Source organism: Gorilla gorilla, chromosome 15 (genome assembly GCF_029281585.2).
Source record: "Gorilla gorilla gorilla isolate KB3781 chromosome 15, NHGRI_mGorGor1-v2.1_pri, whole genome shotgun sequence".
NCBI lineage: Eukaryota > Metazoa > Chordata > Mammalia > Primates > Hominidae > Gorilla > Gorilla gorilla.
In genome coordinates, this window is record NC_073239.2 from 80,420,872 (window position 1) to 80,448,344 (window position 27,473).

At 43.7% G+C, this 27,473-nt stretch overlaps 1 protein-coding gene and 1 long non-coding RNA gene across 6 annotated transcripts in view; one reads left to right on the forward strand and one right to left on the reverse strand.

The window, feature by feature from the left end:
- Positions 1–27,473, reverse strand: part of PPP2R5E (protein phosphatase 2 regulatory subunit B'epsilon) — a 170,914-nt gene that overhangs the window by 134,365 nt on the left and 9,076 nt on the right. The gene's annotated exons all lie outside the window — the stretch shown is intronic.
- Positions 1,579–4,745, forward strand: LOC129526776 (uncharacterized). 3 transcript variants are annotated; one of them, XR_010130769.1, is made up of 4 exons: positions 1,579–1,753; positions 2,014–2,222; positions 2,520–3,088; positions 4,474–4,745. It is a non-coding gene; the product is annotated as an uncharacterized lncRNA (long non-coding RNA). The 3 variants fall into 3 exon arrangements; XR_008671508.2 differs by having other exon boundaries at positions 2,014–3,502; XR_008671509.2 differs by having other exon boundaries at positions 2,014–3,088.

Genomic DNA, 27,473 nt, shown 5'->3' on the forward strand with positions numbered 1-27,473 from the left:
CAGCAATCCCACTCCCAGGTATAATATTTACCCAAGGTAACTGAAAGTATGTCCACTAAAATTGTACATGAATGTTCATAACAGCATTATCCATAACAGCCAAAAAGCAGAAACAACCCAAATGTTCATCAACTGATAAATGGATTTTTAAAATGTGGCACAATGGAATATCATTCAGCCACAAAAAGGAATGAAGTGCTGACACATGCGACAACATGGAGGAACCTTGAAAACCTGGCCTCAAGTGATCCCCCACCTCAGCCTCCCAAAGTGCTGAGGTTACAGGTGTGAGCCACGGTGCGCAGCCTGGGACAAGAGTATTAAATGCACCCATTAACCTCCTATCCCAGGCCACTGCTGCAGGGGGCACAAGGGAGGATCTCAGTAGCCTGGGTAAGTAGTGAGCACTAAAGGACCATCAGTGGGCCTTCAAAAACTCACAAGTTGCCTTACAGAAAGGATATGGGGCCTTAAAGGCCTAGAAGCAGCAATGAGGGAATACCAACTGCCTACCTGCTGTGAGTACAAGGCCCCTTCTAAAGACCTCTCTCTTTCCTGGCATCCAACTACCCTAACTGTTAATTACCTTGCTCCTGGATTAATCTCAGAAGGGCAGCGTGGGTTCCTTTTAGAAGCCATGAGATAAACATGGCACTTCTCCCTTGGTACGATTAACTTTACTAAAAATACCAGTGTTTAGAATGAAAAGAAACAAATAGATTATGAAATGCAAAAATCTCTGAATTTTTAAAGTAAAAAAAAAAAACAAGACTTAAAAATAACTGCAGCAAGGGTAATTCTCTTTTTTTTTCTTTTTTTTTGAGACGGAGTCTTGTGTCGCCCAGGCTGGAGTGCAGTGGCGCGATCTCAGCTCACTGCAAGCTCCGCCTCCCGGGTTCACACCATTCTCCTGCCTCAGCCTCCCAAGTAGCTGGGACTACAGGCGCCCGCCACCACTCGGCCAATTTTTTGTATTTTTTAGTAGAGACGGGGTTTCACCATGTTAGCCAGGATGGTCTCCATCTCCTGACTTTGTGATCCGCCCACCTCGGCCTCCCAAAGTGCTGGGATTACAGGCGTGAGCCACCGCAACCGGCCCCAGCAAGGGTAATTCTCTTATGCCTAGGGGCACTTGATTAGATAAGTTTGAGAAGCCTGACCCTAGGGATTTATCATAAACCCACAGAACTCTTTTCTTCCGGAGCCTCAGTTTGTATGATTCCCCTTTGTAGAGATCCAGCTTGAGTGTCACCTAATGCCTTTGGGATCCAATGTAATAGCCTGATCCAAGCCCATAAACCCTCACTCCACCCTCCTTCCCACCCCCACACACACTTCTACACACACGAGTGTTCTCTTCTAGCCCCTACAGCTCTCAGGCCCCCATTACCAAGTGTGTGCTCTTCCCTCTTCGCACACCTCACACACCTCTTTGGAGCCACTATGCACACAAATGCTTTCCTCTCTAGACCACGCGGCTCACTTGTTTACCCCAATGCTATGGCAACCCCCTCCCTCTGCCTGTCACTCTTTGTTCTGTCACTCTCACAAAACAACTGCATATATTCGCTAGTTTCATAGGGACCACAATGGCACATAAAACTGTGTCCTGGGTGCCCATTTAAGCCCTTCTGGTATCATTTTCCTGAATTCTTCAGAAAATATGCCTTCTATATATATTAGCTAACATTTCCTGAGCATCTACAATAAGCCTTTTCCATATATCACTGCATTGAATCCTTACAACTCTAAGGTATGAGCCCTCTCAATATTCCCCTTTTTACCACCAAGGAAACTGAGGCATAGAGAGATTAAATAACTTATCTAAGATCACTTCAATAGTAAACGGCAAAACTGGACTGAAGTCCTAGCTTGTCTTCCCCAAAAGGGGATGTTCTTAACCCTTCCTCTCGTAAGAAGCCGGAGTCCAGGAGAGACCCACAACCCTGACTGTCATTATCAGCACCCTCTTTCCACTAAATATTTAAAGCTCTCTCTTGCTTTGCTTTCCAGCTTTCTAATTCAACCAGCTTTGGGGCAGCAAAACATAAATTTCCACTTCTGGAATGGGAGACACCTCCAGTGAAAGTTACCTTAAGGTCCAGAAGAAGCCAGGCAGAGAAATCACATGTCTCAGCTTTTCCACTGCAAAATTTCTATTTTATACTTGAAGAATGTGATTCTAATCAAGTACAAGTTAATCTGCACCTGAACATCTTCAGGTCCATTAATATAAAATCACTAACTTTTTCAAATCAAAGGTTTCAAGAAATTAGATTTACCTGGTTCTTTAGCCTTCAAAGTCTGAGTCAAATAACTCTTACACAGACTTTGCTGCTTAAAATCCTTCACTTCTTCTCTAGGCCTGTGTAGACTGCAAATATTTCCATTACAGTTGCTTATGGGACTCGTACCCCAGTTGTATCTTAGTCTATGACACGCGCTATAATTTAAAAATCATAGAATTACCTTTATTTTAAAATATCCCCCCCCCCTTTTTTTTTTTTTTTTTGAAACAGGGTCTTGCTCTATCACCCAGGCTGGAGTGCAGTGGCGCGATCTCAGCTCACTGCAACTTCTGCCTCCAGGTTCAAGCGATTCTCGTGCCTTGGCCTCCCAAGTAGCTGGGATTACAGATGCGCACCACCACACCCAGCTAATTTTTGTATTTTTAGTAGAGAAGGGGTTTTGCCATGTTGGCCAGGCTGGTTTCGAACTCCTGACCTCAAGTGATCCACCCACCTTGGCCTCCCGAAGTGCTGGGATTACAGGCCTCGTGAGTCGCTGTGCCAGGCCTAATTTTAAATATTCTGTGCATCAGATATTTCACTAAACCAGACTGCCCCTCCTCCTACTCATTCTCATCTCATCTCATTATTCCAAATGTTAGAGGTTTGACTATATGTTACAAACACACACCTGCAAATGGAGTCAATGCCTGTGGACTAACAGAACCCATATTCAAAGCCTGAGAATCAGCTATGGGAAAGCCATCTGAGAGATAAATTATACTTGAAGGACAGCAACTCTATCCCTGAGTTAGCTAACGCTCAGCAGAAGTCTGGCCCACTGGGACCTGAGCAATTTGGTACGTAGATCTGAGTATAATAAGGTTTGGGAGCTTGCAGGAATTTCAAGAGTACACAAAGAAGGCATCAACACCACTACCTGAGCATCCACGCCTAAGTAAAAAGTGTTTGCTCCATGTGCCACCCTCTTCAAAAAAACAAACATATGAATACTCATATTTATGTAAACCATAAGCATACAATGATTATATATTTAAATCCATGAAGATGGGTATTTATAAAGAAAAATGACCACAAAGTCATCAAATTAAAATTCTGTTGGCAAAAAGGGATAGGATGAAACTTTCCTTAAATATCACAACACCGGTCCGGCTGAGCATCAACGAATAGGAGGAAATCAGCTGCCTCCAGGCCAACAACAATGGGACACAGACCTCACCTCACTTCTAGGGAAGAGCCACCACTAAGACCAGGTGATGAATGTCACTGGACAGTGATTCTGCTGAGGCTTAGGTGGCATACACCCTGCACCAGGCACTGTTCTAGGCATTGGGGATAAACAGCAAACAAAATACTCAAGGTCACTGCCCTCATGGAGCATGCAGTCTAACTGAAGGGGATAGAAAATAAACAATTGTCAGGTGGTGATAAGTGCTAAGGAATAAAATACAGCAAGCCAGAGACTGGTAAGCAAGAATGTTATTTTATGTAGTGTATCATTGACAGCCTCTCTGAGAAGGTGACATATAAACAGAGACCTTAAAGAAGTAAAGAAAGGAGACACGCTGAGTATCCGGTAGAGAAAACCACAAATGCAAAGCCCTACGGCCTGTTAGTGTGTTTGAGAAACAGCAAGGAGGGAGTGTGGCTAAGAGCAGTGAGTTAAGATGAGGTCAAAGAAAGAGCCACATCATGTAAAGTTTTGTAGCCTCAGAAAGTAATCTAAATTTTATTCTGAATGAAATGAGAAGCCAGTGGAAGGTTTTGAACAGAGGAGTGACATAATCCAACTTCTGTTTTTAAAAGCTTGCTCTGGCTGCTGTGTAGAACACACATGAAAAGGTGGAAGCAGCAGGGAACCTGTTGGGAGGCAAAAGATGATAGTGGTTCGGACTAGGAAGTAGCAAAGGAGGCAGAGAAGATAGTGAGAAGTGGTTGGATTCTAGACATATTTCAAAATAAAGACAGTATCCATTGAACCAAGGTGGGAAGTCCCAAGTACATTTATGGCAGATTGCAGAAATGGCCACAAATTCTTTCCCTCCTTGTGTTCATGCCACTGCAGTATAATTTTATAGCTCCTCCCACAAAGAGGTAGTCTTTCTCCATCCTTGGAATTTTAGCTGGCCTTGTAACTCACTTTGCCAATGGGACAATAGCAAACATGATGCAGAGATTTGAAAAGTTGTTAAGCATTTGCATTTGCCCTCTCTTACTGCTTTAGAGAACCCCAGAAGCCACCAAGTGGAGAACCCCAGGCTTTAGAGAACCCCACAAGCCACCATGTGGAGAAGCCCAGGCTAACCTGCTGGATGATGAGACTCACAAAGCCCAGGCATCCCTGTAGCCCTGGCCAACCGTCATATATGTGAGTGAGACTATCCATCTGACGGGATGTTCATGAGTGAGCTCAGAGGAGAAGAGAACCATCACATAGCTGAGCCCAGCTTAAATTGACAAACCACAAAATGGTGAACTAAATAAATGCCTGTTGTTTTAAGCCACCAAGTTTTGGAGTGGTTTGTTGAGCAGCAAAAGCTGATTCAAAATCTATTTATCCCCCAAATCGAATGCAAGCCACCTAACAGCATTATATAAAAGGCAAAATTTCAATTCTAAAGTAAACTGACATAGAATGGGTATGGTGTTGATGAGCTGATTAGAAAAGGAAAGAGCACAAGTCATAAATCACCGTGTAGCTCATTAAAATGTGGTATGATAGAGAGCTGAGTTCTCTGTGCAAAAAATTACCAAGATAAGAATCTCAGCTGGGTGTGGTGGCTCACGTCTGTAATCCCAGCACTTTGGGAGGCCGAGGTGAGTGGATCACATGAGGTTAGGAGTTTGAGACCAGCCTGGCCAACACGGTGAAACCCCATCTCTACTAAGATACAAAAAATTAGCCGGGCGTGGTGGCGCACCCCTGTAATCCCAGCTACTCAGGAGGCTGAGGCAGGAGAATCGCCTGAACCTGGAAGGCAGAGGTTGCAGTGAGCTGAGATCGTGCCACTGCACTCCAGCCTGGACGACAGAGTGAGACTCTGTGGTTAAAAAAAAAAAAGAATCTCAGAACACTGAAAATAAAAGATTTCACACCAATACAATTTATCTTTTCAATGTCCCACACACCATTTTTGAAAATTACTAATTACCCTCTTGCCAAACATCAAAAATAATATGCTCTTTCAAGATCATCTAGATAGAGGAACAGTTACGCTCTTTCCTTATAGAAAAGAAACCAAGCTGCACTTCTCTTCCTTAGCAGATACAGATAGATGGGTAGATAGATGATGGGTGGATGGAAGGATAGAAGGACAAACATACATACCACAAATAATACTTAAGAGTAAAAGCATTTATGCTGTATTGAAAGTCTCTGGTAGACTCTGTAAGTGATCATACAAAGGCTTAATGTGATGATCACCAATGTTGATAGATATCATTTTTCTTCTCAGTAGTTGTTACTTTCTATTAATTGGAAAGGCAGATTTGAGACACATAACTACCCTTCTGTTTTTAATTAATTTTTTTAATGTTAAGATAGAAAGTGAAACCTTCCATTCCTATTCCCCAAAGATGACCAGTGTTAAGTTTCCTCGTATCTCCTTCTAGGCCATTTCTCTTTTCCAAATTAATTGTTGTTAATTATAATAACTAATGTAATATAAAAAATAAAAAATTTTTAAAAACAAAGTTAATTGTCACATACTGTAATTTTGAAAACTAAAACATATCTTCCAAGCTACCTCTATAAATTAAGTAGAATCCTCCCTACCTGTAAATGTTCTGTCACAAGCTTTCCAAACTCTGTAAAAACCTAACATTAGTATTATATATTGAGTTTTAAACAACTAGTATGAAGATGGCTTGATTTCTGAAACATCTCATCACCTATCACCGAAGAGAACCAACAGCAGCAGTGGAAAACCCCACTCTCCACCCCCCTACCCCCCACCAAGAAAACAATAACAACAACAACAACAAAAACCCAGCTATTTAATGGCTGGGGGGAAAAAATTACCTTTTTTGGAACTGAAATAGAAACTGTTTGGATGGTTAAATGAAACCACTCACTAGAGTTTATAGGCCTAGTTTATACTTGACATGTGGAAATGAGTCTTCAGGAAGAAAGAAAATTCCTGAAGATGGATACTGATTATCTCTGTTTCTGAAGATACACTCACCAAAGAAAGGCCCCTCAGGATCATGCACTGGTGTATTCAAAATACACACTGCATCGCCCTCAAGTAAAAAGGACAAGGATAGACTAAGTCTTATCAAATTATGCCCAGCAAAATGAAGAACTTGGAAAATGAGGTTCCGGTAAAAGAAAATCTCCCCTCAAATACTGTACAATCTTTCAAAAATATGAACCACTCACTAAGTGGTTCATGTTACATAAAACTTTGGAAAACCACATCAAATCCTGTTACCTCTTAATTATACACACTAATGAAGGGATAAAAACATGGAGAACCTAAAATTCACTTCCTGCATATTAAAAAAAAAATGAACAGATTGTAGAGCTTGGGAGGCAGGGGATAGAGGTGGGGAGGGGTTCCTGCAACAACAAACAGAAATTTTCCTTTCTAATTGTTTACTTAAAGCTAGAATTAAAATAAGCTTTTTATATTTCCTGAACACACATCAAACAAAAATAAAGAGAGCCTGGGTGTCCATCTGAGTGGAAGGGAAACTACACAGAAGACCAGAGAAGAAACTTATATAGCGCTTATCTTTCATTAATTGTGATGAGCCAGAACTGGGGCCTCTGAGCTGATATGAATCCCTATAAGGCAAGAGGGGCCAGGGTAAGAGAAAGGACTAGAATATCACACTCTCTCCCGCAGCTCACTCTTCCACTTGCACATCCCCCAGACACAAAGGTACTATGCTCTTTAGGTCCTGGGCTCCAGCCCAATGTTTTCTATGGCATATTTCAAGGAGAGCTGCAAAGTGCCAGGTTAATGCCAGCAGCAATTCTTGTGAACCAGCAAATGTCTGTCCAGTCTAAGCCCCAGATATGACAGGAAACTGAGTTTGTTTTATTGTCAAGACTGCACCAAAAGTCACTTAATGTTTGTATACTATTTCCGCTCTCCAAATCTAATCAAATAAATACTACCCAATAAATTTAGACCCCACTAAATCTTTATATCTGAATATCATATTTATTCATTCAATAAACACTTATTCCACACCTCCTACATGCCAGACACTGCCAGCTCTCAGTCACAACTGAAAAGATTGATAATAAAACCAGAAAAGGAACCTTATGCCCAGAGTCTTTCAAAGCATTTGGCCACCTTTGATACTCATGGGTCTTTCACAGACTATGCTCTGTCCAAAGCAACACCTTTCCTGCTAACCAGAGCAAGCCATAATCATAAATCTCTACCTTTAAAACTATGTTCAGTTTATTATACTACATTACACAAAAACTCTCTTCATTAAAAAAAAAGAGAGAGAGAGACAGACTCTCTAGAAGAATATTTAAGATGCAAACCAGAAAAGAAAAAGTAATGAGTAAGAAGCAATACTATAGTAAGAATCAGCACTGTTTTAAATACACAAAGAATTCCTTTCCTGCCTGAAAGGAGGGTTTGCCTCAGCAGGTACTCTAAGCAGCGAAGATGAGAGGGGGCACTATCCTAGACAGCAAGAATACAATCGTAAATGGACATGGAATATTGACCATTTCCCTGACCTCAAAGATGGAAATATCATGACAACTGTCAATTACCAAGCGCCTATCATGTGTTAGCTGCTACTCTAGGCATTTCACATATATCACCTCTAAAATGAATCCTGCAAGGTAGACGATATTATCACCACTTTACAGATAAGCAAACAGAGGCTGTGAGGTCATCTGTCCAAAGTCACCCAGCTTACAAGGAAAATTGACTAGAATTCTAAGATTTCTGCCTAGCTCCCAAACCTATCCCTCTTTTCATAACTCTACCCTGCTGAACATGCAATATCTCTGTGTCTTTATCTTCAGTCTCCCTAGCTTCCCATGCCACTTCTGTATTTCTGACCTGGCCATACCTCCGTACAACCCTAAGCAAGCCTACCTGCAAAACTACTTAGAGAGGAGAAAAAAGAAGAAAAAAATAAATGTCAAAAATGTTAACAGATGGGAGAAAATAAACAACTATACGGGACACTATCTCAAGCTTCAATAAAGTTGAAGTCAAACAGTATACACAACTGAAATACCCTCCTCTGATTGAAGCTTTCGCTTCAGAGTCTTTGAGAATTATTCAAATTATTTAGAATAAAAAGTAAGAACTCGAGGTAGAATAGAAACTTCAGCATCTACCAAGTCAAGAAGATAACTTGGAAAACAATTCTGATTGACATTCCAATTTAATCACACTTACTGAATTCTGCACTGTCAGTGATTTCTTGGAGCCTTGGTTTCCCTCATTATATACCTACTTCAGATACACATAATGTTGTTTTTGTGAACATTATTATTCACAGACACTTTTTTTTTTGAGTCAGAGTCTCACTCTGTAGCCCAGACTGGTGTGATCTTGGCTCACTGCAACCTCCGCCTCCCGGATTCAAACAATTCTCCTGCCTCAGCCTCCCGAGTAGCTGTGATTACAGGCGCCTGCCACCATGCCTGGCTAATTTTTGTATTTTTAGTAGAAATGGGGTTTCACCATGTTGGCCAGGCTGGTCTCGAACTCCTGACCTCGTGATCCACCTGCCTCGGCCTCCCAAAGTGCTGGGATTACAGGTGTGAGCCACTGTACCCAGTCATAGTCACTTATTTTCTTTTATTTTTATTTTACTTTTTTTTTTTTTTTTTTTTTTGAGACAGAGTCTTGCTCTGTCGCCCAGGCTGGAGTGCAGTGGTGCAATCTTGGCTCACTGCAAGCTCTGCCTCCTAGGTTCACGCCATCCTCCTGCCTCAGCCTCCCAGCTTGTAGCTGGGACTACAAGCGCCCGCCACCACGCCTGGCTAGTTTTTTGTATTTTTCGTAGAGATGGGCTTTCACCATGTTAGCCAGGATGGTCTCGATCTCCTGACCTTGTGATCCGCCCACCTCCGCCTCCTAAAGTGCTGGGATTACAGGTACGAGCCACCACACCCGGCATAGCCACTTATTTTATTTAAATTACTTATGAAAGGAAAATTCCACAAGGGTGAATACATTTTCTTATCTCAACAGAAACTGAAGACATGTCAATGACGACCCTCATTATCTTGAGATAAGAATGAGAAATGAGTGTTTTGGACGCTGTAATAACCACAACTTCCCATGAGGAAGAAAAAGAAAAAAATCTAAGAATAAAGACTAAATATAGGTTTCATTGCTAATCAAAATTGCATGCGTGCAACAAATCCATAATTTCAGTTCATAAAAATAGCTTTAAGTAAAAGTTCACAGATGAAGAAAAAATGTTTAACACAACATGAAATTCATATTCTAAGCCACCTGCTGCAAAGATACTTTCACAAAACTCCTAGCAACTTCTTTGGATCTTGTTTAGAAGACTTTTCGATGCTCCCACTGAATGAAAGGTGTTAGGTTAATAGCGATTTCCTATCTGTCCACGTATCAACGTATTTCCTACATTTGGCAACCACCACCAATCCCGATGTTTCACAGGCAAGATACCAAGATCATCACACACATCCAATTCCCCAATCTCCAACCTCCCCATCTCAACACACACCAGCTGGGAAGACAGGTGAACACAATGCTTTCACATCTGTCATAGAGCAAAGCAGCTCATATTTGGCTAGGCTAATCCTTCGGTTCAGTAATGTACTAACTTTGACAGCTTCCAAATGTTACTTCACTCAAAAATTCTTTCTGAATGCTTTTTAGAGCTCAATAGCAAACCTAATATATAATATATAGTGATATATTGTTTTGCTTAAACAATTTAGTCTATGGATGAACTAAATAGATTTTTAAAAACAAACACTCACTTCCCTAAACGTAGCATACAAAGAGATCAACTTTATAGGATCCACTTGAAACCCAAGTCTTATGACTCAAAAAATATGTATTATTTAAGAGGCAGAGAACTGGTCAACTATCCCTGCATCTGTAGGCACAAATGAGTATCAATTGTTAACTATGACACCCTGAGGTGGTGAAATTATGTTATGACAGTACATAATTATTACCAGCCTTGCTTAAAAAAAATAAAAAATAAAAATAGGATATCCTCCTAGTCAAGTAATGTAGGTGTAGTGCCCTACATTAACACACAAATGAAAAAGAATATTCCATTAAGTAAAACTGTGAAGAAACATAATTTCACCAAGAATATTTTGATATTAAATATAGATTTGGGCCCACAGGAATGCACACTGTCTTGACTAGCCATGAAATGACTAAAAACACTTTGAAATTCATTAACTATTTAGGTACAAGAGTGGTCATTTAAGCACTGACTATCAAAAACCCCAAACTCCACAGTCCTTTATTTATTTTGTTAGACCCTGTCAGGTCAGAGTCTGACATAATCATGGATGATGCTTTCTTCCTTACGTAAACCATCACAAATCCAGTTTCGCTTCAAGCACTGGTACTGAAAAGCACTCACTCCACTCAATTTTCACCACCCACAAAATGCAGTGCAGATAATTCTCAATAATTTAAATTATAATAGCTCAGGAAAATTTAAAATTAGCAAGTGACAAGGAGGTGGATTCAATTTTTAACTTCATTCAATTTGTCAAATTTGAAATACTTTCAATTATTTATTTTTCCAGTCTTCACAGTAACCATAACACCACCGATGTTAATTGCTTCGCCTAACTGCGGTTTTACTGTTGCTTGCATTCTCATTTAATGAACTTTAGTTGGTACTGACAGTAATTCTAGATCTAATCTTCTAAACTTTTATTCTCTTAATGAATTAATTCTATTGCATTATGTTCCCCACTATTCCAAGCAGTAGTTCATAAAATAGGGAATTAAAACACATAAAAACTTAAGATTGTGTACTTTAATAACACAGTGGCATCCATAGAACATATAGCTGAGCCTACAGATAGATTTTATTTTATTAATTTTATTTTTTAGAGACAGGATCTCACTCTGTCACCCAGGCTGTGTTGCAGTGATGCAATCACAGCTCACTGCAGCCTCGAACTCCTGGCCTTAAGCAATCCTCCTGCCTCAGTCTCCCAAAGCACTGGGATTACAAGCATAAGCCAACATTCCTGGCCCAGATTTTTTGTTTGTTTGTTTATTTATTGGTCTCACTCTGTCACCCAGTCTGGAGTGCAGTGGTGCAATCATGGTTAACTGCAGCCTCAAACTCCTGGGTTCAAGGGATCCTCCTGCCTTAGCCTCTGGAGTAGCTGGGACTACAGGCATACATCACCATGCCAGGCTAATTTTTTTTTTCTTCTGTAGAGACAGGGATCTCACTCTGCTGCCCAGGTTGGTCTCAAGCTCCTGGCCTCAAGAGATCCTCCCGTCTCAGCCTCCCAAATCACTGTAATTACAGGGGTGAGCCACAGTGCCCACACAGATTTTATTTACAGTTTTTCTTTAAGAGACTTGATGTTTTTTTGTTGTACATTTCATTTTTATGGTCTAAAAGTAAATTAGCAATATTTTTAAAAGGCAAGCAATGAAGTGACTTGTTTGCATGGAAACCACAATATCATAAAATACAATAAGCACAATGTTACCATGACAAGAGAACTTTTTAAAATTCCAACTCCAACAATAAGACTACCTCAAAGTAATCTTCTATCATAATGCTATTATAAATAATCACATGGAAAAATAAAAGTATAATATAAGAATATGCAGGCTGCTCTGCCTACAGAATAGCCATTCTTTTATTCCTTTACTTTCTTAATAAACTTGCTTTCACTTAAAAAAAATAAAAATAAAAATAAATAAAAGAGGCCAGGCGCAGTGGCTCATGCCTGTAATCCCAACATTTTGGGAGGCCAAGACAGGCAGATCATCTGAGGTCGGGAGTTCGAGACCAGCCTAACATGGAGAAACCCCGTCTCTACTAAAAACACAAAATTAGCCAGGCGTGGTGGCACATGCCTGTAGTCCCAGCTACTTGGGAGGCTGAGGCAGGAGAATCGCTTGAACCTGGGAGGCAGAGGTTGCAGTGAGCCAAGATCGTGCCATTGCACTCCAGCCTGGGCAACAAGAGCGAGACTCCGTCTCAAAAAAAAAGAAAAAAATACGTAAACATGAGGAGAAAATATTATTCCTTATGACTGGGTAGGGGATCTAGAGGTGATTTATATATTCTGTGGTTGTATATTTGAGGGTGTATAAATGTTCTTGGGATCAAGGACAAACTCTTTTTTTTTCTCTTGAGACAGAGTCTTGTTCTGTCACCCAGGCTGGAGCGCAGTGGTACGATCTCTGCTCAATGCAACCTCTGCCTCCCGGGTTCAAGTGATTCTCCCCCAGAGTAGCTGGGATCATAGGCACACACCACCATGCCCAGCTAATTTTTTTTTTTTTTTTTTTTGTATTTTTAGTGGAGACAGGGTTTCACCGTGTTGCCCAGGGGGGTCTCGAACTCCTGACCTCAGGTGATCTACCCACCTCGGCCTCTCAAAGTGCTGGGATGACAGGGAGGAGCCACCGTGCCTGGCCTAAGAACAGACTCCCTTTTTTTTTTTTTTTTTGAGACAGAGTTGCTCTGTTGCTCAGGCTGGAGTGCAGTGGCACAATCTCGGCTTACTGCAACTTCTGCTTCCTGGATTCAAGCAATTCTCCTGCCTCAGCCTCCCGAGTAGCTGGGATTACAGGCATGTGCCACCATGTCCAGCTAATTTTTGTATTTTTAGTAAAGATGGGGTTTCACCATGTTGGTCAGGCTGGTCTCAAACTCCTGACCTCGTGATCCGCCCACTTCGGCCTCCCAAAGTGCTGGGATTACAGGTGTGAGCCACCACGCCTAGCTCCTACGGACAAACTCTTAATTCAGTCTTGAGGATTTGGCCCCAGAAAACCTTAATAGCCCATCCAGTCTCTGATCTCTAGCTACAACATTTTTTGAGACGGAGTCTCGCTCTGTCGCCCAGGCTGGAGTGCAGTGGCGCAATCTCAGCTCACTGCAAACTCCGCCTCCCGGGTTCACGCCATTCTCCCGCCTCCGCCTCTGGAGTAGCTGGGACTACTGGCGCCCGCCACCACGCCCGGCTAATTTTTAGTAGAGATGGGGTTTCACCGTGTTAGCCAGGATGGTCTCGATCTTCTGACCTCATGATCCGCCCGCCTCGGCCTCCCAAAGTGCTGGGATTACAGGTGTGAGCCACGGCGCCCAGCCAAGAAGAACCTTATCAACCTGCCTGCCCTGTCTTCTTCTCTCAGCATAATCGCTTCCTCTGAGAAACCTTCCCTGAATGGCCACCCTATTTCTCCAAAAGCACTTGCCATTGTTGGAATTCTATCTTTGTCTGTTCAGGTGATTAATATCTATCTCTCCAAATATCAGAGACCAATCCTGTTATGCTCATCACTGTATTCCCAGAACAGTGTCTGGTGTATCATATGGCTCAACAGAAATGTGTTGAATGGATGAATAAATGGACTGAACTGCATAGCCCACTGTAACAATCATAAAAATGAGAATTTGAGGCCCTTGGAGGAGACTGAGTTAGCCAGGTCCTAGGCGGACTCCTTTCATAGCTGTTTGCTTCACATACGTTTAGAAAAACACATGCGTGGCCAGATGCAGTGGCTCACGTCTGTAATCCCAGGACTTTGGGAGGCCGAGGCGGGCGGATCACAAGGTCAGCAGATTGAGACCATCCTGGCTAACATGGTGAAACCTCGTCTCTACTAAAAATACAAAAAAAAAAAAAAAACAATTAGCCGGGCATGGTAGCAGGTGCCTGTGGTTCCAACCGCTTGGGAGGCTGAGACAGGAGAATGGCATGAACCAGGGAGGCAGAGCTTGCAGTGAGCCAAGATCGCGCCACTGCACTCCAGCCTGGGCAACAGAGTGAGACTCTGTCTCAAAAAAAAGAAAAAGAAAAACACATGCATATAATGTATTTTATTCAAATCTTGCCATAATTCAAGAGTATGAATACAGTCTACCACTCCTAAGCCCAAGAGTATCTAAAGCATATACCATTTCTAGAACATCTCACTAAACCAGTACAGTTAAAATAAATTCCAGTTACTTGAACTGCCTTTTAAAATGTTAAGACATAAATCTAAATATAATACAATATAGCTCTATTCAACATAAGTTTCAGAACTTCATCTAAACTGTTTTTGATTAAAATATCTTTAAACTTTCTTAAAGTGAAATGAGCATTATTGCTAGATGACGGGTTACTATTAAAAACACCAGTTAGTTGGCCGGGCGCAGTGGCTCATGCCTGTAATCCCAGCACTTTGGGAGGCAGAGGCGGGCAGACCACAAGGTCAGGAGTTCAAGACCAGCCTGACCAACATGGAGAAATCCCGTCTCTACTAAAAATACAAAAATTAGCCGGCGTGGTGGCACATGCCGGTAATCCCACTCAGGAGGCTGAGGCAGGAGAATCGCTTGAACCCAGGAGGCAGACGTTGCAGTGAGCTGAGATCACGCCACTGCACTCCAGTCTGGTGAACAGAGCAAGACTCAGTCTCAAAAAAAAGAGCCCAGTTAGTTGTATCAGTTGTAGGTGGAGTTGGAGAGACAAGTGCAGATGGATGTATAGAACACCTCACAGAACAGGGAATACTGAAACTTTCTTCTACCTTAAAAAGTCCCCTGTGTCGGTGCTCAATGGCGCCCAGGCTGGAGTGCAGTGGCGTGATCTCGGCTCGCTACAACCACCTCCCAGCCGCCTGCCTTGGCCTCCCAAAGAGCCGAGATTGCAGCCTCTGCCCGGCCGCCCCCCCGTCTGGGAAGCGAGGAGCGTCTCCGCCTGGCCGCCCATCGTCTGGGATGTGAGGAGCCCCTCTGCCTGGCTGCCCAGTCTGGAAAGTGAGGAGCGTCTCTGCCCGGCTGCCATCCCATCTAGGAAGTGAGGAGCGCCTCTTCCCGGCCGCCATCACATCTGGGAAGTGAGGAGCGTCTCTGCCCGGCCGCCCATCGTCTGAGATGTGGGAAGCACCTCTGCCCTGCCGCCCCGGCCGGGATGTGAGGAGCGTCTCTGCCCGGCCGCCCCGTCTGAGAAGTGAGGAGACCCTCTGCCTGGCAACCGCCCCATCTGAGAAGTGAGGAGCCCCTCCGCCCAGCAGCCACCCCGTCTGGGAAGTGAAGAGCGTATCCGCCCGGCAGCCACCTCGTCCGGGAGGGAGGTGGGGGTCAGCCCCCTCCAGGCCAGCCGCCCCGTCCAGGAGGGAGGTGGGGGGATCAGCCCCCCACCCGGCCAGCCGCCCTGTCCGGGAGGTGAGGGGCGCCTCTGCCCAGCCGCCCCTACTGGGAAGTGAGGAGCCCCTCTGCCCGGCCAGCCGCTCTGTCCGGGAGGGAGGTGGGGGGATCAGCCCCCCGTCCGGCCAGCCTCCCCGTCCGGGAGGAAGGTGGGGGGGTTAGCCCCCCGCCTGGCCAGCCGCCCCATCCGGGAGGGAGGTGGGGGTTCAGCCCCCCGCCCGGCCAGCCGCCCGGTCCGGAAGGGAGGTGGGGGGGGGTCAGCCCGCCTCCTGGCCAGCCGCCCCGCCCGGGAGGGAGGTGGGGGTGTTAGCCCCCCGCCTGGCCAGCCGCCCCGTCCGGGAGGTGAGGGGCGCCTCTGCTCGGCCGCCCCTACTGGGAAGTGAGGAGCCCCTCTGCCCGGCCAGCCGCCCTGTCTGGGAGGGAGGTGGGGGGGTCAGCCCACTGCCCAGCCAGCCGCCCCATCCGGGAGGGAGGTGGGGGGGTCAGCCCCCCGCCTGGTCAGCCGCCCCATCCGGGAGGGAGGTGGGGGTGTTAGCCCCCCGCCTGGCCAGCCGCCCTGTCCGGGAGGTGAGGGGCGCCTCTGCCCGGCCGCCCCTACTGGGAAGTGAGGAGCCCCTCTGCCCGGCCAGCCGCCCCGTCCGGGAGGGAGGTGGGGGGGTCAGCCCCCCGCCCGGCCAGCCGCCCCGTCGGGGAACTGAGGGGCGCCTCTGCCCGGCCGCCCCTGCTGGGAAGTGAGGAGCCCCTCTGCCCAGCCAGCCGCCCCGTCCGGGAGGGAGGTGGGGGGGTCAGCCCCCCGCCCGACCAGCCACCCCGTCCGGGAGGGAGGTGGGGGGGTCAGCCCCCCGCCCGGCCAGCCGCCCCGTCCGGGAGGTGAGGGGCGCCTCTGCCCGGCTGCCCCTACTGGGAAGTGAGGCGCCCCTCTGCCCGGCCGCCACCCCGTCTGGGAGGTGTACCCAACAGCTCATTGAGAACGGGCCATGAAGACAATGGCGGTTTTGTGGAATAGAAAGGGGAGAAAGGTGGGGAAAAGATTGAGAAATCGGATGGTTGCCGTGTCTGTGTAGAAAGAGGTAGACATGGGAGACTTTTCATTTTGTTCTGTACTAAAAAAAATTCTTCTGCATTGGGATCCTGTTGATCTGTGACCTTACCCCCAACCCTGTGCTCTCTGAAACATGTGCTGTATCCACTCAGGGTTGAATGGATTAAGGGAAGTGCAAGATGTGCTTTGTTAAACAGATGCTTGAAGGCAGCATGCTCGTTAAGAATCATCACCACTCCCTAATCTCAAGTACCCAGGGACACAAACACTGCGGAAGGCCGCAGGGTCCTCTGCCTAGGAAAACCAGAGACCTTTGTTCACTTGTTTATCTGCTGACCTTCCCTCCACTATTGTCGTATGACCCTGCCAAATCCCCCTCTGCGAGAAACACCCAAGAATGATCAATAAAAAAAAAAAAAAGAAAAAAAAAAAAAAGTCCCCTGTGTCAATCTGCTTTCCAGTCCTTTTGATTTTTGCTCACAAACTGGGGGAAAACACCACTCCTTCTGATGCATGGCTATCTTCCTGAAAAATTAATTTGATGAGGTAAAGATCAAAAGTAGCCTTCTTACCCTCAAAAAAACTCTTCACCTTTGCTATAAATATTCTTGCATTCAAAGTACTCATTCAATCAAAAACAGTGTTGGGTGCTTATAATGTGTAAGGCACACAACAGCTGTGATTCCTACACTGCTAGTAGAAGACAGCCCTTAGGAGCCTGAACCTACTCTGAATTCTCACTATATTTCCTCATAAGATATAGTGGAGGAGTATGCCCTACTATTGCCAGATATTGTTTCCTGGGGGCACTTCAGTAAAAGGTTAATTCATGTCTGTATCTCCCTTATTAGAAGACAGTACTTTTCCTGAAATGGTGCCAAGTCTCAATTTGCTACATGTTCTTTTTAATGTTTTAACATTTTACTTTGAACAGTGTTCCAGGCACAAGCAGCCCTGAATTAATTAAATTAAAATTTAACGTCACTGTGAGACAAAAGTCTTTCATGGTGCCTACATAACGGATGAACTTTTGCCAGATTGCTTCTCTCACAACACTGCATATTCTGAAACAAGATCCAGGTCCACAGGGCTGACTTCAAGAAAGATCAATGGCAAACAGAGAGATGAGGGAACGCATATTTATTAAGCAGCCAACCACTATTCAGGCAGTTTACCCACAATGCCTCACTTACTCTTCACAACCACCTTGGGCAGCATGAATCTCGTTTTACCAAAAGTGAAACTGAAGTTCCAAAGAAGTTTAAATAACTCACCTCAGTTCATAAAGCTAAGATTATCACCTAGACTTGAACCCAGACCCTTTCCTACAATAAGTGAGTTCCCCAAAGATGGAGGGATGAGTGTTCAAGGACACCACAGCCAGAATGCTACCAGTTTACTGAACTGTTCCTTACTATTCCATGACTGACATGACTGACATGCCTTCACCAGGACACAGCATGAGTTGCACAGGGGCCCGGGGATGCGTCTTGTGCCCAGCTCCCCGGCCTGGCCAGCCTTCTTGAGGAGCCCAGAGCCCACGGCCTGCCACACCTCTCCCCATCACCACCCACAGTGCTGCTGCAGGCCTGGCTGCTCCCCTCATTCTTCTCTTCTCTGCTTTGCTTTCTCACCACCTTCAGTCTCCTCGTAATTTTTAGAGTACTTGCAAAAACGTCTTAGTAAATCACCCCAGCACAGTATGACCAAGATTGCGGTTAGCTGTTCTCACCTGCACACATTTATGACTAACGGCCACAACAAGGAAGTTACCAGCTTTAGAGCCAGACCGGCCTAGGGTCCCACCCCTGGCTCTCTCTGCACGAGTGGGCAAGTTACTTTGCCCTCAGTTAAAAGCAAACATCGCTTGTTCTTGGTATTGGGTGTGCGGCTTAAATGAGACACCATGTGGTACATTGCCTGGCACACCGAAAAACCAACAGACATCTCTTCTTCACTGATTGCTAACCTATTTCTTTACCAGCAGAAACAACCTGACTTTATCCTCCCAAATTCTCCCAGGTCCACAGCCATTCCAGAAAAATGTTTCTTTACAGGCACACTCAGTTTTATCACTGGTATTCCTATCCACCCAGCTTAATTTTTCAAATGATGCACATCAAAATTTTCCAGCCAACCACACACTACAGTCATGTAGTAACTTCTCCCTTCAAATACCTTTTAAAATTCTATTTGGTATCAAAAAGAATCAAAAATCAGGAAAGACATACAGGAGAAGAAACCTCTAGTCATGAGAGCTCCCTTCTACAGAGAGAGATGACAAATTCTCTGTCTCCACTGTGAGTGAGAAAACATGCCAACCACCCAAAGCAACTGTTCCTAGCCTTTGGAGAAACTCCTTTGAGAATCTGATGAAAGCTCTACCTTTGTCCGGAAAAGTGTCAGTCTGCACAGAGACACAAAATACTCCCTGGCATTTCAAGAGGGTCAAGGGCCCTCTAAAACTCACCCACTGACCATAAGGTAAGAGCCATCAACAAAGAGCCATCTGTGATACTCTTTAAACTGGTAAAATCCTCAATTCAGATTTTGTTTCCTTAAGGTGCAATAAACTTAAAAGCCTATGCAAAGACCTCAAGAAGGCACACTAAGAAGTTTCGCATTCAATTCTTCCTGTCTTTTTTTTGAGATGGAGTTTTGCTCTGTACCCAGGATGGAGTGCCGTGGTGCAATCTCAGCTCACTGCAACCTCCGCCGCATGGGTTCAAGAGATTCTCCTGCCTCAGCCTCCCAAGTAGCTGAGATTACAGGCACCTACCACCACACCTGGCTAATTTTTTTTGTATTTTTAGTAGAGATGGGGTTACACCATGTTGGCCAGGCTCGTCTCGAACTCCTGACTTCAAGTGATCTGCCTGCCTCAGCCTCCCAAAGTGCTGGGATTACAGGAGTGAGCCACCATGCCTGGCCCTCTTCATGTCCTTCGCTGGTTCAAAATAAAATGCTGCAAAACTAACATGGCTCAAAACCCAAAGAGAAAGTTCTGTCTTTGAATCTAAATATCAAAACAAAGCTGCGTTCCAGACCAGTGTGTGTGCTGGGGAATGGGCAAGAGAAATGGAGGCACAAAAGTATTAGAACTCTATATCTTATTTTTCAATATCATCCTTTTTAAACATCTCTATGTTTGTATATTTTAATGTTGTGTAACAGGACAAATACAAGAGTGCTGAAGTTATATTCTCTGACAGAAGTAAGCAATTACAAAAACGTTTGAAGATCCTGTCCTGGGAAACAACTTTCTCTCTTTCTGTCTCTCTGTCTCTCTGTCTCTCTCTCAATCTTTCTCTCTTTCTCTTTTTCTTTTTGAGACAGGGTCTCACTCTGTCACCCAAGCTGGAGTGCAGCAGCGTGATCTTGGCTCACTGCTGCAGTCTTGACCTCCCGGAATCAGGTGATTCTCTCACCTTAGCCTCCAGAGTAGCTGGGACGACAGGAGCATGCCCCCACACCTGGCTAATTTTTCTATTTTTTGTAGAGACGGAGTTTTGCCATGCTTCCCAGGCTGGTCTTGAACTCCTGGGCTCAAGTGATCCTCCCACCTCAGCCTCCCAAATTGCTAGGTAGGATTACAGGTGTGAGCTACTGCGCCCAGCCTAACAACTTCCAAATTAAGTTTACCTAGGCCGGGCACAGTGGCTCACGCCTGTAATCCCAGCACTCTGGGAGGCCAAGGCGGGCAGATCACCTGAGGTTGGCAGCTCAAGACCAGCCTGACCAACACGGTGAAACCCCATTTCTACTAAAAATACAAAATTAGTCAGTTGTGGTGGCACATGCCTGTAATCCCAGCTACTCGGGAGGCTGAGGCAGGAGAATCACTTGAACCCAGGAGGTGGGGGTTGCAGTGAATCAAGATCAAGCCGTTGCTCTCCAGCCTGGACAACAAGAGGGAAACTCCGTCTCAAAAAAAAAGAAAGTCTATCTAATAACAATTTTACCTGGTAATGTTCCATAAATGGAATTTCCCTTGAAAATAATTACATTAGCCACTTTAAATTCTGATTCCAGAAACAAGAAATCTGTCTCAAACTGACATTAACTAAACAGTAATGCTGAGATTGTTCCATAAGAACTAGTTTCTCCTTTTTGCTTTAAAAGTATAATTCTCACAGCTGTATATACTCCATATTTTTCTTCCTTAAATGCAAAGAAACCATGTAATGTGTTAAAGGAACAAAAATCAACTAAAAGACGTTAGTAAACATTTGCCATTGTGTACTTTTTCCTATAATTATAGTAGTTAATATTCTTCAACTCATACAATGTATCTAGCACTAGGCTAAATGTTTTACCTGCCTTCTGGAATTTAATCTGACTCTATGATATGGCTTCTATTACTCTCCCAGTTTTAGAGAGAAGAAAACCAAGGCTTAGAAGTCAGCTCCTGGCCAGGTGTGGTGGCTCAATGCCTGTAATCCCAGCACTTTGAGAGGCCGAGGCGGGCGAATCACACGGTCAGGAATTTAAGACCAGCCTGGCCAACATGGCAAAACCCCATCTATACAAAAAATACAAAAACTTAGCTGGGCGTGGTGGTGGGTGCCCGTAATCTCAGCTACTCGGGAGGTTGAGGCAGAAGAATTGCTTGAACCCAGGAGGTGGAGGTTGCAATGAGCAGAGATCGCATCACTGCACTCCAGCCCGGGCGACAATGTAAGAAAAAAAAAAAAAAGTCAAACGGCTTCTGATGGTGGACTCAGAATTCAAACTCAGGTATGTGTGACCCCAGGGCCTACATTCTTACTGAGGGAAACCATGCTTAATTCTACTGTAACATAAAAATAAGATTCCACATAAGTTTTCAAAAAAAAAATCTTCAAATACAAAAGGTAGAAACCATTTTTAAGTATTAAAAGAGGATGTCATCACTTGCAAACAAAAGAACTACTTTAGCCTATTCGAAATATCTAGAAACTTTACTGATCTTTTTCAAGCACTACAAAATCTAATTACTATTATGAGCCAATATTATTATAAAATGTAAGTTTTACAAATCAGAGAACATTTGCCCATAAAACTCTGCTCTGAAAGTCCATTATAATATTCAGATATGCTATTCTCTCTTAAACTATATAAAGTCTGGTGATCTGATTAGGCTATAATCAGTCCTCAAATACGCAGAACAGAGGGATTTCACTGGACTTAACGTCTTAACTTTTGTGAAATGAAAGTGATGAATTTGCAAAGTAAAAGGAATCACTCTAAGTTTATCGTCTATAAAATCCACTCCATTCTCTCTATATAATATACCACTTATGTTTTTAACCTGAAACATGCAGAATTACCAGAGCACAAACCCCCTCAGGATTTTAATTGAACACTCAGCAATGTGATCCTTTTAAAATAAAAAGTTTTCATTAAACAAGTTTATATTTTGTGTAAATTATAAGTTAAAATAAAATTGGCATTAAAATTTTATTTTTTTAAAATAAAATTGGCCTGGGTTTTACAAAAAAAAATAAAGTGTTTAAATATTTATGAAGGAAAAATAAATGCCTTTATTACTTATTAGTCAACTAAGTCAACCTAAATGTGAAATAAAAATGTTCATTCATTTACTAAGAAATATTTATTGAATGCCAATTATGTACAAGGCACTGTTCTAAGCCCTAGAGATAAGAAAAACAAGATTTCTACACGGAAGAAGATCATATTTTAATGGGGGAGGGGAGATATATCAGACAAGTGAACAAACAAAGATAAAATAATTAAAGATTATAAGAAACAACAGAGTAATAGAAACTTCAAACACTTTTTTTTTCCAAGAGACAAGGGTCTTGCTGTCACCTAGAGCAAGCAATCCTCCTTCCTGTCTCGGCCTCCCAAGTAGCCAAGACACAGGTGCATGCTACCATTTCCAGCTAATTTTTTAATTTTCTAGTAGGAACAGGGGTCTCACTATGTTGCCCAGGTTGATCTTGAACACCTGGCCTCAGGAGATCCTCCTGCGTCCTCCCAAAGTGCTGGGATTACAGGCATGAGCCACCATGCCCAGCCAAAGACTATTTTTTTTCTTTTCTTTTTGAGATAGATCCGCCCACCTCAGCCTCCCAAAGTGCTGGGATTACAGGCATAAGCCACCGCACCCAGCCCAAAGACTATTTTTTTTTCTTTGAGACAGAGTCTCACTCTGTCGCCCAGGCTGGAGTGCAGTGGCACGATCTTGGCTCACTGCAAGCACCGCCTCCCAGGTTCACGCCATTCTCCTGCCTCAGCCTCCCGAGTAGCTGGGACTACAGGCGCCTGCTACCACGCCCGGCTAGTTTTTTTTTGTTTTTTGTTTTTTGTTTTTGTATTTTTAGTAGACACTGGTTTTCGCTGTGTTAGCCAGGATGGTCTCAATCTCCTGACCTCATGATCCACCAACCTCGGCCTCCCAAAGTGCTGGGATTACAGGCGTGAGCCACCGTACCCAGCCGAAAGACTATTTTTTAAAGTCATCAAGGAAGTCCCCAAGGAGGTCCCACTGGAGCTAAAACTTGAATGATAAGAAGTTGGGGAAGAAAATTCTAGGTAGAAAAGGACCGCCTCATCTTATGAGAACATTCATTTGGCACTTCAATATTTATATGCCCTGTCTTGCATATAAATATTGCATATAAATATCCAGGTTACATCCTGGACGGACGCACATTATGATGAATGCTGTTTATGGTTTACAGTGTTTTATGGTAAGGGTAGATGCATATGTGCACACAGAGCAGCTAACACGAAACTCAGAAAATAGTAACAACACAATTCCCATTTAGTCTAAGCCAAAAACTCTTAACTATAGAGAGAGAACGTGAATGGAAGGGAGAATCTGATGAAAGCAATCAATTCTCTCCTCCAGAAAAGAATGCACATACACAGAAACTTTACATATAATTTTAGGAGGGTCTAGAAACCCTGAAGCCCATGCAGATATACACTGTCCCAACCAGAAATCCATGAACCCTAAGTTAAGAAATTTTTCGGTTTTTTTTTTTTTTTTTTTTTGAGACGGAGTTTCGCTCTTGTTGCCCAGGCTGAAGTGCAATGGTGTGATCTCAGCTCACTGCAACCTCTGCCTCCCGGATTCAAGCGATTCTCCTGCCTCAGCCTCCCGAGTAGCTGGGACTACAGGCGCGTGCCACCATGCCTGGCTAATTTTTGTATTTTTAATAGAGACGAGGTTTCACAATGTTGGCCAGGCTGGTCTCAAACTTCTGACCTCAGGTGATCTGCCCGCCTCGGCCGCCCAAAGTGCTAGGATTACAGGCATAAGTCACAACACCTGGCCAGGATTAAGTAATTAGTTCTTAATGGGATGAATATGAATGCAAGCTTCTATCCTACTTTTAAGTGATGAATATATCAGGTACACTGACTCTCAATTTCTTTTTTTTTTTTTTTTTTTGGAGACACTCTCACTCTGTCACCCAGGCTGGACTGCAGTGATGCAACCTCTGCCTCCCAGTGCAAGTGATTCTCCTCAGTCTCCCAAGTAGCTGGGATTACAGGTGCGCATCACCATGCCTGGCTAATTTTTTTGTATTTTTAGTAGAGACGGGGTTTCACCATGTTGGCCTGGCTGGTATCAAATTCCTGACCTCAAGTGATACACCCGCCTCAGCCTCCCAAAGTGCTGGGATTACAGGTGTGAGCCACCGCGCCTGGCCAATTTCTTTTGGCCCACATAAAACTCTGTACAATAATTTTACCTATGCTACAGAAGCAAACTATTAGGATATATTAAAAAATATATATTCCTTCCTAAAAGTGAATGAAATTATCTCTTCACTACAACTGGGTACAATCTTTCATACATAAAAATACAGGAGAATTTCCTGAACTCGGGAGGCGGAGGTTGCAGAGAGCCGAGATAGCGCCATTGCGCTCCAGCCTGGGCAACAAGAGTGAAACTCCCATCACAAAAAAAGAAAGAAAGAAAAAAATAACATATGTATACATGTGCCATGTTGGTGTGCTGCACCCATTAACTCGTCATTTAACATTAGGTATATCTCCTAATGCTATCCGTCCCCCATCCCCCGACCCCACAACAGTCCCTGGTATATGATGTTCCCCTTCCAGTGTCCATGTGTTCTCATTGTTCAATTCCCACCTATGAGTGAGAACATGCGGTGTTTGGTTTTTTGTCCTTGCGATGTATACATATGTAACAAACCTGCACGTTGTGCACATGTACCCTAAAACTTAAAGTATAATAATAATAAAATTAAAATGAAAAAAGAAAAAAATAACATAGTTTGGCACTTGCTTTTGTGCAAGATCTTAAAATTGCTTCCCCCCAAAAAAATTATTACCACAGTTTTTCAAAGGTTCTAAAACTGAACTTTAACATCTATTAACATATAGATGTTCTTTCAGTTCAAAAGTAAAGCTTATGGTTATTTTTTAAACACACACACACACAGCCGGGTGCGGTGGCTCATGCCTGTAATCCCAGCACTTTGGGAGGCCAAAGTGGGAGGGTCACTTGAGGTCAATAGTTCAAGACCAGCCTGACCAACATGGTGAAACCCCATCTCTATTAAAAATACAAAATTAACTGGGTGTGGTGGCGCACACCTGTAATCCCAGCTACTTGGGAGGCTGAGGCAGGAGAATTGCTTGAACCTGGGAGGCAGAGGTTGCACTGAGCCGAGATGGGGCCACTGCACTCCACCCTGGGCAACAAGAGCGAACCTCCATCTGAAAACACACACACACACACACAAATCTTAGATGCCTGAAGAACACACATCATTAGTCGAAGGTACAAACTAGATCAATAGATCTTAACCCGTTTTAAGTCAGATATCCCTTTGAGAATCTGAAAAATCCCTATTGATTCCCCATTTTTTAAATAGATACACACATACAAACTGTTCACATAATTTTAGGCTGCTCATTGCATTTTAAATCCAACCAAGGATTTAAGAATCTCTATACCTAGTATACAAGAGTATAATGACTGGTTGCTTCTGGGAAGGGAAACTAGGAGAAGGGATGGAAGGAAGATTTTTCACTACACATCCTTTTGTAACCTTTGGAATTTTAACCATATGGCTGTATTATCTATACAAAAAATGAATAAATTAAAAATAAAAAGCATTACACTAAATAACATGGCAAGATACTAATGCAGTAGATGCAACTCTCCAGGTGAAGATGTTTAGAATAGCTATTATATTAAATTCACCATATTTAAAAACTGCTTCTTTGAAATTTTTGGTTGAAAAACGTTTGTGGCTGCAAAATTATGCTCTTCATAATTTTCAGAGAAATTTCCAATTTCCACCTTTTTACTAGGAAAGTATGTCATAAAAATTTCCTATTATTCATATTCTAACTTTTGAAACCCCCATTAAATAACAACAGCTAGTATTTACTGAATGTGGCACTGTCACATCTATTGACTATTAACGTCATCATCATTTTACAGACAAGGAAAACCAAAGCTTTCAGCAGTTAACTCATTTGTCCAAGGCAACCCAGCTAGTGGTAAGCTAGGACTCTTGAGGACCAACAAAACCCATGCGACACTGTATCACGACATGGAGTGTAGTAAACACTAAAATAGATGACATTATTCCTTAAAAGACTATTCTTTTTTGAGACAGCATTTCACTCTGTTGCCCAGGCTCAAGTGCAGTGGCACAATCACAGCTCACTGCAGCCTCGATCTCCTGGGCTCGAACTATCCTCCCTCAGCCTTCCAAGTACTTAGGACTACAGGCGTGTACCACCACACCCAGCTAATTTTTTATTTTATTTTTTTTTAGAGACAGGCCTGCTATGTTGCACAGGCTGGCCTTGAACTCCTGGGCTCAAGTAATCCTCCCACCTCGACCTGCCAAAGTGCTGGGATTAAAGGTGTGAGTTATTTACTGTACCTGGCCTCTTAAGAGACTATTCTTATTCTAAATAGGTTTTAGCACATTCACTCCTTATAAAAATCTGGTATTATATTGCATGTGCCTGCTTTACTATACATAAAGCAGATATAGACGAAAAAGGCAATCATTAAAAAGGCACGAAAACGGCCGGGCACGGTGGCTCACGCCTGTAATCCCAGCACTTTGGGAAGCCGAGGCAGGCAGATCACCTGAGGTCAGGAGTTCATGACCAGCCTGACCAACATGGAGAAACCCCATCTCTACTAAAAATACGAAATTAGCCGGGCATGGAGGCACATGCCTGTAATCCCAGCTACTTGGGAGGCTGAGGCAGGAAAATCGCTTGAACCCGGAAGGCAGAGGCTGTGGTGAGCCGAGATCGCACCATTACACTGCAGCCTGGGCAACAAGAGCTAAACTCCGTTTTAAAAAAAAAAAAAGGCACAAAAACTAGTTTCAAATTATAATTTTTAAAGTTCTTACAAATTGTCACCCTAAAAAATAAAAATGTAAGCTGAACCTTAAAACTATGGTGGGTTTTTTTTTTCAAGTGTTTTCACTAGAGAAAAAGTATCAACACCAAAAAGGCAAAGGGTTTCTTTCTGCTAAATGGGACCTCTAGTCATCATAGTTGTAAGAATATCTAAAAGTGAATGTACAAACTATCTGCAAAATACCTCGGAAATGTATAATGAATTGTGAGACAAGAAATAACAACGGCAGCCGGGCGCGGTGGCTCATGCCAAGAATCCCAGCACTTTAGGAGGCCTAGGCAGGCGGACGCACCTGTGGTCAGGGGTTCGAGACCAGCCTGGCCAACATGGAGAAACCCTGTCTCTACTAAAAATACAAAAATCAGCCGGATGTGGTGTCAGACACCTGTAATCCCAGCTACTCTCGGCAGGCTGAGGCAGGAGAATCGCTTGAACCTGGGAGGCAGAGGTTGCAGTGAGCCGAGAT